Source organism: Macaca mulatta, chromosome 13 (assembly GCF_049350105.2).
Source record: "Macaca mulatta isolate MMU2019108-1 chromosome 13, T2T-MMU8v2.0, whole genome shotgun sequence".
Lineage (NCBI taxonomy): Eukaryota > Metazoa > Chordata > Mammalia > Primates > Cercopithecidae > Macaca > Macaca mulatta.
In genome coordinates this window covers 57,287,448-57,297,235 of record NC_133418.1, presented here as the reverse complement: position 1 = coordinate 57,297,235, position 9,788 = coordinate 57,287,448, and the positions used below count along the sequence as shown (strand labels likewise).

The 9,788-nt window shown below is 34.6% G+C and overlaps 1 long non-coding RNA gene across 1 annotated transcript in view; it reads right to left on the bottom strand.

Annotated features, from left to right (window-relative positions):
* Positions 1-368: 368 nt before the first annotated feature.
* LOC144333598 (uncharacterized) overlaps positions 369-9,788 on the bottom strand; it is a 39,624-nt gene continuing 30,204 nt past the window's right edge. The window contains exon 4 of the long non-coding RNA XR_013402442.1: positions 369-508. This is a non-coding gene — a long non-coding RNA (uncharacterized LOC144333598). The remainder of the gene's footprint in view (positions 509-9,788) is intronic.

Below are 9,788 nucleotides of genomic sequence, written 5' to 3'. Positions count from 1 at the left end.
TAGGGGAATCTTTCTTTCTACAGTTTACTACCTCCAAGTTTTAGCACCCCTCCAAAATCTGCCTGCTTTTTTTGACTCTGTAGAGCCATAAAGTAATTGAACTTTTAATTTTGATCAGGTTTTAGTTATCTAACAGACTATCTATTAGGTACTTTATCTTGATACTAGAGACAAAACTGCCAATTTTAGATATTTTGAATAGAAAGAAATGGTATACTGATTACCCATGAGAAGCTCCCCAGTCTAGGATAAATACATTATATTTTACATGGCCCCAAATAACACAAAACATTCATAACTTTTAAAATACTACTTTTGGTTTTACCATTAATTCATTGCCTAAATAAATTCTCTGGACATCTGTTTACTCACTATGAAAATGAAGGAGATCCAAGCTGGGTACAGTGATGCACACCTATAGTACTAGCCACTCAGGAGGCTGAGACAGGAGGATCACTTAAGTCCAGAAGTTTGAGGCCAGCCTGGGCAACATAACCAGACCCTGTCTCTGTAAAAAATAAAAAAGATTAATATTCAAGATCCCTTCAAGGTTCTGTGACTCTAAAGGTAGTAGATTCCTTTGAGTTTCGTATATATGTCATGTCATTTTACACAATACACACACATGCACACATACACTTGATTTTGTGTATATATGCCACTATTGTTAATGTGTTTTGAAAATAATGTTTCAATTAAATACCAACATTCTAACTATAAGGCTTGCACTATTTAACTTATTATAATAGATGGCTTCCTGGAAGTATTAAATGTAATAATACCAAATAATATTTAGAGTTCTTAATGGATGATTGACATTCATAGGAATTGTGTGGATTGTTTTCTGTAAAGATCGTGTTTGTTATGATAGTCACTTTCTAATTTAACTTTTCACTTTTTTATTGTTATTTTTTTGAGACAGAGTCTCACTGTGTTGCCCAGGCTGGAGTGCAGTGATGTGATTTTGGCTCACTGCAACCTCTGCCTCTTGGGTTCAAGTGATTCTCTCAAGTAGCTGGGATTACAGCTGCCCGACACCACAACTAGCTAATTTTTGTATTTTTAGCAGAGGCAGGGTTTCACCATGTTGGCTGGTCTCAAACTCCTGGCCTCAAGTGATCTGCCCACTTTGGCCTCCCAAAGTGCTGAGATTATAGACCTGACCCACTACACCCAGACTAATTTAACTTTTGTATGAATCTATATTCCCACGAAAAGAATAATTACAGTATGCATGCTTCATGCTAGAAATATTAAAAATAATATCATTTATTGCCATAATTTGTGGTAGCAATAATCTATAAACTTTCATTGATAGAATTATTAGCTTTTACCAAGAGAAGACTTTTGTTAATGTACATATATAAATTTAATTAATATATATAAAAAGAACCTAAAAAATTTAAAACTTAACATTTTCAGTCTTTCACCCAACTAAAAAGTTTATACAAATATTACTATCATTTCAGATTTATTTTAAATTAAATTATGACTTGTCCTGTTTTATTACTGCTTTATTTGTTAATATTTGCTTAAGCCTTCATTTTCAAGTCTCTGCTGATGGTGCAATTCTTTTAATTTTATTTTAAGTTCTGGGATACATGTAGAGGACGTACAGGTTTGTTACATAGGTAAACGTGTGTCATGATGGTTTGCTGCCACTATCAACCCATCATCTAGGTATTAAGCCCTGTATGCATTCGCTATTTATTCTGATGCTCTCTCTCTCCCTGCCCCCTCACTTCTTTATATGAGCAGAGCAGTCACTGCTATACTTCAGTGTAATGTAATTCCTTCTTTATGCTCATTCTATTTCAATATATAGCCTTTGATTTATCTTGTCATGGAGGCTTTTCTTTTCAGTCTTGTAGCAACTACTCTAATATATAATCAAATTTGACTTCTTTTAAAACAAGCCCAAAACCATTTTGATGTCAATATAGTTGTTGCAGGGCATGGTAGCTGTTAAAAGTGCTTTTTGGTATGTCTGGTTTTGTAACTGATTTGTTATATACAATCTTGTTTGGGTTATTTAGTTTGTGTTATACTAATTGTCTTAATACTGCCTACAATTATTCCTTCTTTTTCCTCATAAAACTTATAGGATATATGTGTGAAAGTTGAGGACCTATAAATTGAATAGTCAACTTTGAAAAGAGGTTTTGAGGCTGGGCATGGTGCCTCACGCCTGTAATCCCAGCACTTTGGGAGGCTGAGGTGGGCAGATCAGTTGAGGTCAGGAGTTTGAGACCAGCCTGGCCAACACGGTAAAACCCTGTCTCTACTAAAACTACAAAAACTAGCTGGGCGTAGTGGCGTGTGTCTGTAGTCCCAGCTACTCAGGAGGCTGAGGCAGGAGCATCGCTTGAACCCGGGAAGCAGAGGTTGCAGTGAGACAAAATTATGCCACTGCACTCCACCCTGGGTGACAGAGAGAGACTCCATCTAAAAAAAAAGAACAATAAAAAATAAAATAAATAAAAAGAGGTTTTGTTTTCAAATTTTAAAATGATGTAAACCTATTGATATTAGCACATTCTTTATTAAGTTTTCCATTCAATTTTGTCAAATATGGGCAAAATATATTAAAATATTCAAATAGTTGCACAAACACCACATTGCAAGGATGGTAATGCTGACAAAACAGAACTTATGCTTTCACGAGGTACATATGTATAATTTTAATGAGTGTGGCATACTAAAAGTCATAGGCCTATTGATGTGTGGCATTTACACATTAAAAATTTAAGTTTAAAGCTGTATTTTGTTTCTAAAATAGTTGAGAATAGTTTAATGAAATTAAACATTTTATCATATTATTTAAATTATTTTATTATAATCCATGCTTTAGGTATACCTTGATCCAAATGCTCAAATAATGTTCCGGGGTCAGTTTCTCCATCTGTCTCTCTGTACTTCTGTCTCCCACATCTCTGTTTCTCTGTTGACTTCATCTTAGCCAAGTTCTCTCCATATAATGAGAAAGATGGATCCTAACATCTCCACGTTTACCTGATTTTCAAGCTCAACCCCTTACAAAAAGACAGACCCCACTCTATTCCCATCTCCCTCACTAAGCAAGAACCTTGATTATTCCTGCTCCCTCACATGCAACCCTTGGGGCAGGGAAGTGACCTCTTAATTGACAACACTACCAGAATCATGGACCTAAAAGAGAGGCAGTTTCTAAAAAGAAGAAATACGGACTGACAAAAAAGTAACATTTTTATTTTCTTGAATTAGCTCTTGTCCAAAAAAACAAAAAAAAAAAGCTGTTTACCATTATTCTAGACTTACTGTTTGTTTTCTGAGATAGCAAGAAACAACACAATTCCTTTCAACACCAGGCAACTATGTCATATCACAAACACGTTTGCCTCTTTTGAAATGTTGGATGTGGTCTTTATATTTGAGAGAAGACAATACTGCTGATCAAAGGGGTGGATTACCTTAGGAAAGTATTATTGAAATCTCACATAATTCTCATATTTTTGCTTTGAAGTTGTATATATTCCAAATTAAGGAGAACTAAATACTTTAAGCAACCTATGGGATAAAACATAGGAATAGTTCTATGTGTCTGGGAAAAGTTCTAAAATTGGTTCGTTAAGCTTAAAATAACAAATAATCAATTGAAATTGTGTCACATGACAGCCAGAAAATATTAAAATGCATTCAGAACATCCCCATGAAAGCTCACATATTTAGAACACACATTTCTTATGCCATGTCAGTCTTAGTTATGCACTTATGCCGTTTTCATTTCTCTAATGCTGGATTCTTGATCAAGTTTCTGCTTCTGTTCTGTGTCTAGAATAATCCATGTATGTGTCGCAATACTGTGAACCCAGTTGAAAAAGTCAGTTTATAAACTTAACCATGGAAATCTTGGGTTTGAAACCTATCTATCATTTAGTTAAAAGAGGATAAGCTAAATATTGTGTTACTTCTTCACTTTATAAAATTTTTAAAAGGGAACGTGAGAGCATAAACCTTCAAAGACCTACAGGTAAAATGTACCCTGCATTGAAAATGTTTCTCTAAATAAACATTTTCTAATATTATAATTTTATATTAGAGTTTTTGTCTATTTAGACGATTTAGAATAGAAACTTTAAATTGCTCTGGAGGGGAAAGCAGAACTGCCTAGTTAACCCATATAATCATGAGAGATAATACATGTTATTTTAAGTTCATAGTTTTTAGTTGGGTTCTGTATGCATCAATAGATAACCAAAAACAACTTAAAAGTATTTTCCTCCTTAACAAATTTGATTTCTCTCACTTATGTATTTTTATTTTTATTGGCTAGTACTGGCAAGAAAATTGTTGAATAAGTATGGTTGTTGCAGGTATCCTACTTATTCCTTTTTTTTTTTTTTAGATGGAGTCTCGCTCTGTCACCCAGGCTGGAGTACAGTGGCGTGATCTTAGCTCACTGCAACCTCTGCCTCCTGGGTTCAAGTGATTCTCCCGCCTCAGCCTCCTGAGTAGCTGGGATTACAGGCACCCGCCACCACACCCGGCTAATTTTTGTATTTTTAGTAGAGACAGGGTTTCACCATGTTGGTCAGGCTAGTCTTGAACTCCTGACCTCATGATCCACCCACCTCAGCCTCTCAAAGTGCTGGGATTACAGGCGTGAGCCACTGCACCTGGCCACTTATTCCTGACTTTAATGAAGATGCTTTCAGTTTTCTTTTGAATTACATCTCAGGCTTTTATACTGCTAATAGCTTTTGTTATACTATTTATCTTAATTGAGTTTTTCTTCAAAAGCAAATATTGCTTTTTTCAAATGTCTTATTATCCTCGTTAATGGAGATAACTACAGAAGATACTATTTGATGCTCCTGATATCTATCATCTCTTTTTACCTTTATTACTAGAGTCCACTAATTTTAGTTGGGGCCATAATTTCTTCAAAACTAAGGTACCACTGTTTATTAAGCAATTGCTTATGCTTAATCTATTTTAGGAGAGAGAAGTAAACTTATTTTATGTAAGCCACTGTTATTTAAAGTTTTTATTACCAACAAGTGAAGTTTTTGTGAGTTATCTCTTCTTTTCTGTTTTCAGTTTTATATTTATATTATTAGATTTTTGAACATTAAAACATCCTTATAGTACAGAAGGTCCTGGAATAATGTCATTTTGTTCATCGTTGTTTCATTATAACACTGATAGGAAAAAAAAATAGTTCCCAGCAGTGGCCACTGTCTGTGTGGAGTCTGCACGTTCTCCCCATAGCTGCACAGGTTTTCTACTCAGCTTCCTCCCACATCCCAAAGATGTGCAGCTTAGGTGAATCTGCATGTCTACATGATTCCAGAGGAGTGAGTGTGTGTGTGGGTGTGAGTGTGCCCTGCTGTAGGAGAGGGTCCTGGTCAGAGCTGGTTCCCGCCTTGCACCCTGAGCTGCTGAGATAGGCTCTGGCCACTCGCCACCTTGAACTGGAATAAGTGGGTAAAAAATGATCTTACTTGTTTGTATTAATCTTTTTTAAATATATGTGTAACTCATCTTTATATTAATGTTTAATATTAGAAGTGTTTTGGGTCTTGTTTTAGAAGTTTGGTGCTGTTTTTTGACCAGAAATATGTAGCAAGAACTTAACTCTTGTTTATCTCAATTAGCCTGTGGTTAAATTGGTTGTTCTAAGTCCTTTTGCTTAAAGTCATGGTTTCCAAGACCCGATTGATTATGCTAAATGAGAACCTACTGTACTAGATAATCCAACCCCCCTCAATCGTACTCTGATATATTCTTGTCATGCCTTGATGGATTCTGTTTTCTAATATGTTATTCGGGATTGTTTGGGTGACATCAGTCACTAGTTTTTGCGTGTGTGAAATCTATTTTAAACATTGGCGTCAATTATATGAACACTTCATAAAGGAGTTAGAAGACTTTCTTTCTTTACTATATGCTAAAGTAATTTAAATAGCATGAGACAATTTGTTCCTCACAGAATTCATTTTTGAAACTGTATGGTCTGGTACTTTTGGAGTATTTAATAATACTACTAAATACTATTTAATAATTTTATTCATCATATGGTAATTGCTTTGTTCAGAATTTCTATGTCTTCTCAAATCATTTTAGGTAAATTCATGAAAAGATAATTGACTATCTTAAGCAAAATATTATCAATGTATTGTGAGATTATAAAATATGTAGAATTCAAATATAATTTATAAAGTATAAAAGAGGAAATCAAAGTATGCTGTTTTAAGTTTCTTATAATATACATAATACAAAATTATTTAGGCAAAATATGATGTTAAAGATATCTCTTGAAAAACCTAGAAGAAAAACTAAAAATAAAAATATGTTTTTTTTTTTTAGAGACAGGATCTTGCTCTGTCACCGAGGCTGTAGTGCAGTGGTGCCATTATAGCTCACTGCAATCTTGACCTCCTATATTTAAGTAATCCTCCTGCCTCAGCCTCCCAAGAAACTGGGATTACAAGCAGCGCCACCATGGGTGGCTAATATTTTAAACATTTTTTGTAGAGATGAGGACTGGCTTTGATGCTCAGGCCAATTTCAAACTCCTGGTCTCAAGCGATCCTTCTGCCTTGGCCTCCCAAACTGTTGAGATTACAGGTGTGAGCCACCATGCCCGACTCTAATACTTTTTTTTTTTTTTTTAATAAAAAAGGCAAAACTGAAAAGCTAATACTGGAGGTAGATTAACATCATAAAAATACTCAATCCAAAAGAAGGCGGATAAAGAAAAAAATTGAAAGAACAGATAACAAAAAGAGAGTATAGCAAAATGGAGGCCACCTCCTCCTATCCTGCTGCGCCAAACGTGAGGCAGTTTGTATGTGAGGAACTTGTCACGTTTTTTATTCAACTCAGTAGGTTGCCTTGTAACCTCAGTTCTCTGATAGGTTCAAGAAAAGTATTTTTTTAGATTATCCAGCTGTATCTCATGTTTAGTATGAGAGAAACTTTCTCTTGTGACTTCCTATATCCTAAAGAAAAGTGGAATAGTTGCAATAGTTTCTGTCTTTTGAACAGTCTACTTATGATATTATTTGGTTTACAGACATTGCTATTATACTTCCATTTTGAATTTTACCCTCTGGTTTTAGAAAATAAACTTCTCTACTTATTCAGTGATTTGGAACCTAAATTCAATCCTGTCTCATATGAAAATTGTGACCTTTGCTTTCTCTTTACATGTATTCACCTGGAAAACTTTTGCTTATCCTTCTATTTTTCCCTCTGAACTTCTTTATTTCAGGTGTCTCCTTTTTTACACTACAGAGTTACGTATCACTTTCTCTTAATGGCTGAGTTAACTTATTTATACTTATGATGAATGATAGATGTAGTCTTAGTTGTCATGTTAAGTTTTACTCTTTGCTTTTATGCCTGTTAAAAATCTTTCATGTAGGCTCCTCTTTATACATATGTTTATTTATTTCTCCTAATAATTAGAACGTTTTAATTTTTGTTCTAATGAGTATCTTTATGACAATAACATCATATAATTCACTAATCTTCTATTTCCCCATTTCTTTAAACATACCTAAGTTGTTATCATAAGCAATGATAAAGATGTTTCTTTTTTGCTTCTCCGTTCCCTCTCCTGTATCATTTGACTTGGGTTGATTATCTTATCTTTCAAGCTATTAACCACTGTCTCTATAATTATATCTTTACTAATGATTTGTTAGCTTTCAGTGATGTGCTTTGATCTGCAGCTATTAAAGACGAGGAAATAGGAAAGCTTATACTACTTCTCATCTTCTTTCCCCCTGCCTTTTCCATTTTTGTTAGTTACATATTTCTATACTGCAAGAGCTTATGATGCTTGTACTTCCCTATAACTCTAATCCTACATATTTTTTTAACCTCTTAGTCCTCAATGTTAAGAGAGCAAATGCTGTCTTCAATCATCTTTTCTATAACTGTTCTTATTCTTGTGATTACTCAAGAAGGACCCATGGGGACAATATTTTCTGAGTTCTTACAGTTTTAGTAGATCGCTTTATTTTTAAAATCATACTTTGACTGGGTATAAAATTCTTAGGTTCCCCACCTTCCACCCACTTTCTTTTCCTAAGGATGTTGTAAGATTCCTATGCAATGTCTAGCTTTGAATTTCTCTATGGAAAAGCCTGAGTACACTGTGATACCCCACTCCATCCCTTGACGTTTTTTTATCCAAACTTCATTTCATTTTCATTAGAATTCTGTAAGCTTTCTAGGATGTGTCTTGTTTATTATTATTATTATTACAATTTTTTAGAAATGGAGTCTGGCTCTGTTACCAGGCTGGAGTGCAGTGGTGCAGTCTTGACTCACTGCAACCTCCACCTCCCAGGTTCAAGCAATTCTCCTGCCTCAACCTCCTGAGTAGCTGGGACTATGGGAGCGCTCTACCACACCTGGGTAATTTTTTTTTTGTATTTTAGTAGAGATGGGGTTTCACTGTGTTGCCCAGCCTAGTCTCCAACTCCTAAGCTTAGACAATCCACCTGCCTCGGCCTCCCCAAGTGCTAAGATTGCAGGCATGAGCCACCGAGCCTGGCCTATTATTTTGAATACATATTTTTTTGACAAAGCTTGCTCTTTCACTGTATGAATCCAAATCTTTTATTTCAGTAAAATATTCTTAAACTACTGTAAATTACTTGTTTTAAAAAAATTTTTTTAGGGAGCACTCTGTTCAAATCTTGGGTCAGTTTGCCTCGAGTTCATTTTACTTTTTAATTTCCATTTCATTTCCTTACTTTTCTTATTTCTTTTATGTATTTTATTGTGTTTTCTGCATTTTTTCTCCATTGTGCTTCTTCTGATTTTGCCATTATTTTCTTGATGGTTTTGTTGTTTTTCTCTTTCACCTTATAGCTGAATTTATATTTTATCTCTTCCTATTGTCTTATGATCTCTTCCTTGAGTTTTTAAATATCTTTTTCATCCTCTTTCTTCATAGGAGATATTGCTTGATTGAACTTCTAAAATTTCTGGTAGATAATTTGGTCCCAATTTTTCTGCTACAATAGAACTTCTTTTTTTTTGAATATTCTTCATTTGTAAGATATTTCTCTTGTTTGTTTCCTCCTTTTCCTTGCAATATATTTGTGTGGCTCTGGTGATGTTTCTTTGTTTCATTATTTATGATTAAAGTGGATGAATTTATCCAAGGTAGGTTTATCTTCAGGAGTTTTGTGTATGAGATTTCAGGGCTATATTCCATGTTAGCAGAATTATCCTGGGGTCTGACCCAGAATTTTGTATATGAATTTGTCTAATTTTTAATTTTCTCAAGACAATGAGAATAGGCACTATGGAAGTTTTTCACAGTGCCAAATTTCGGCTCTCACTACTTCCTTCTGCAAATACAGTTAATGTGCATAATTCCTGGTTTATTGCCATCTTTTTTATTCTCAGAAGTAAACCAGGTCCAGGGGAGTTCCTGTCTCCAGTACATGAATCCTATTCCCATTGTTTTCAACAAAGCATTTGGATTTTGCACCCCAGAGAGTGTCCTTGTCTTTTAAGAGGTGTATTTTGTTGACTCTTTCTTAGATCTGAAGCTATAATGTTTTGTCTCCTATCCCTTCTGCATACATCTCAGCTTGATCGCCACTCTTACAGGAACCCTACGCTTACTTTTTAGTTTATGGTTTTAGGTACTACTTTTGCCCCAAAAAGGGAGTTTATTACATCTCTTTCTCTGGTCATTTCCAGGAAGAAAATGAGAAAATACTGACTTTACAATATCACTTGTATTTTTTATGTCAATTCATTTGAGATATTATATTAAC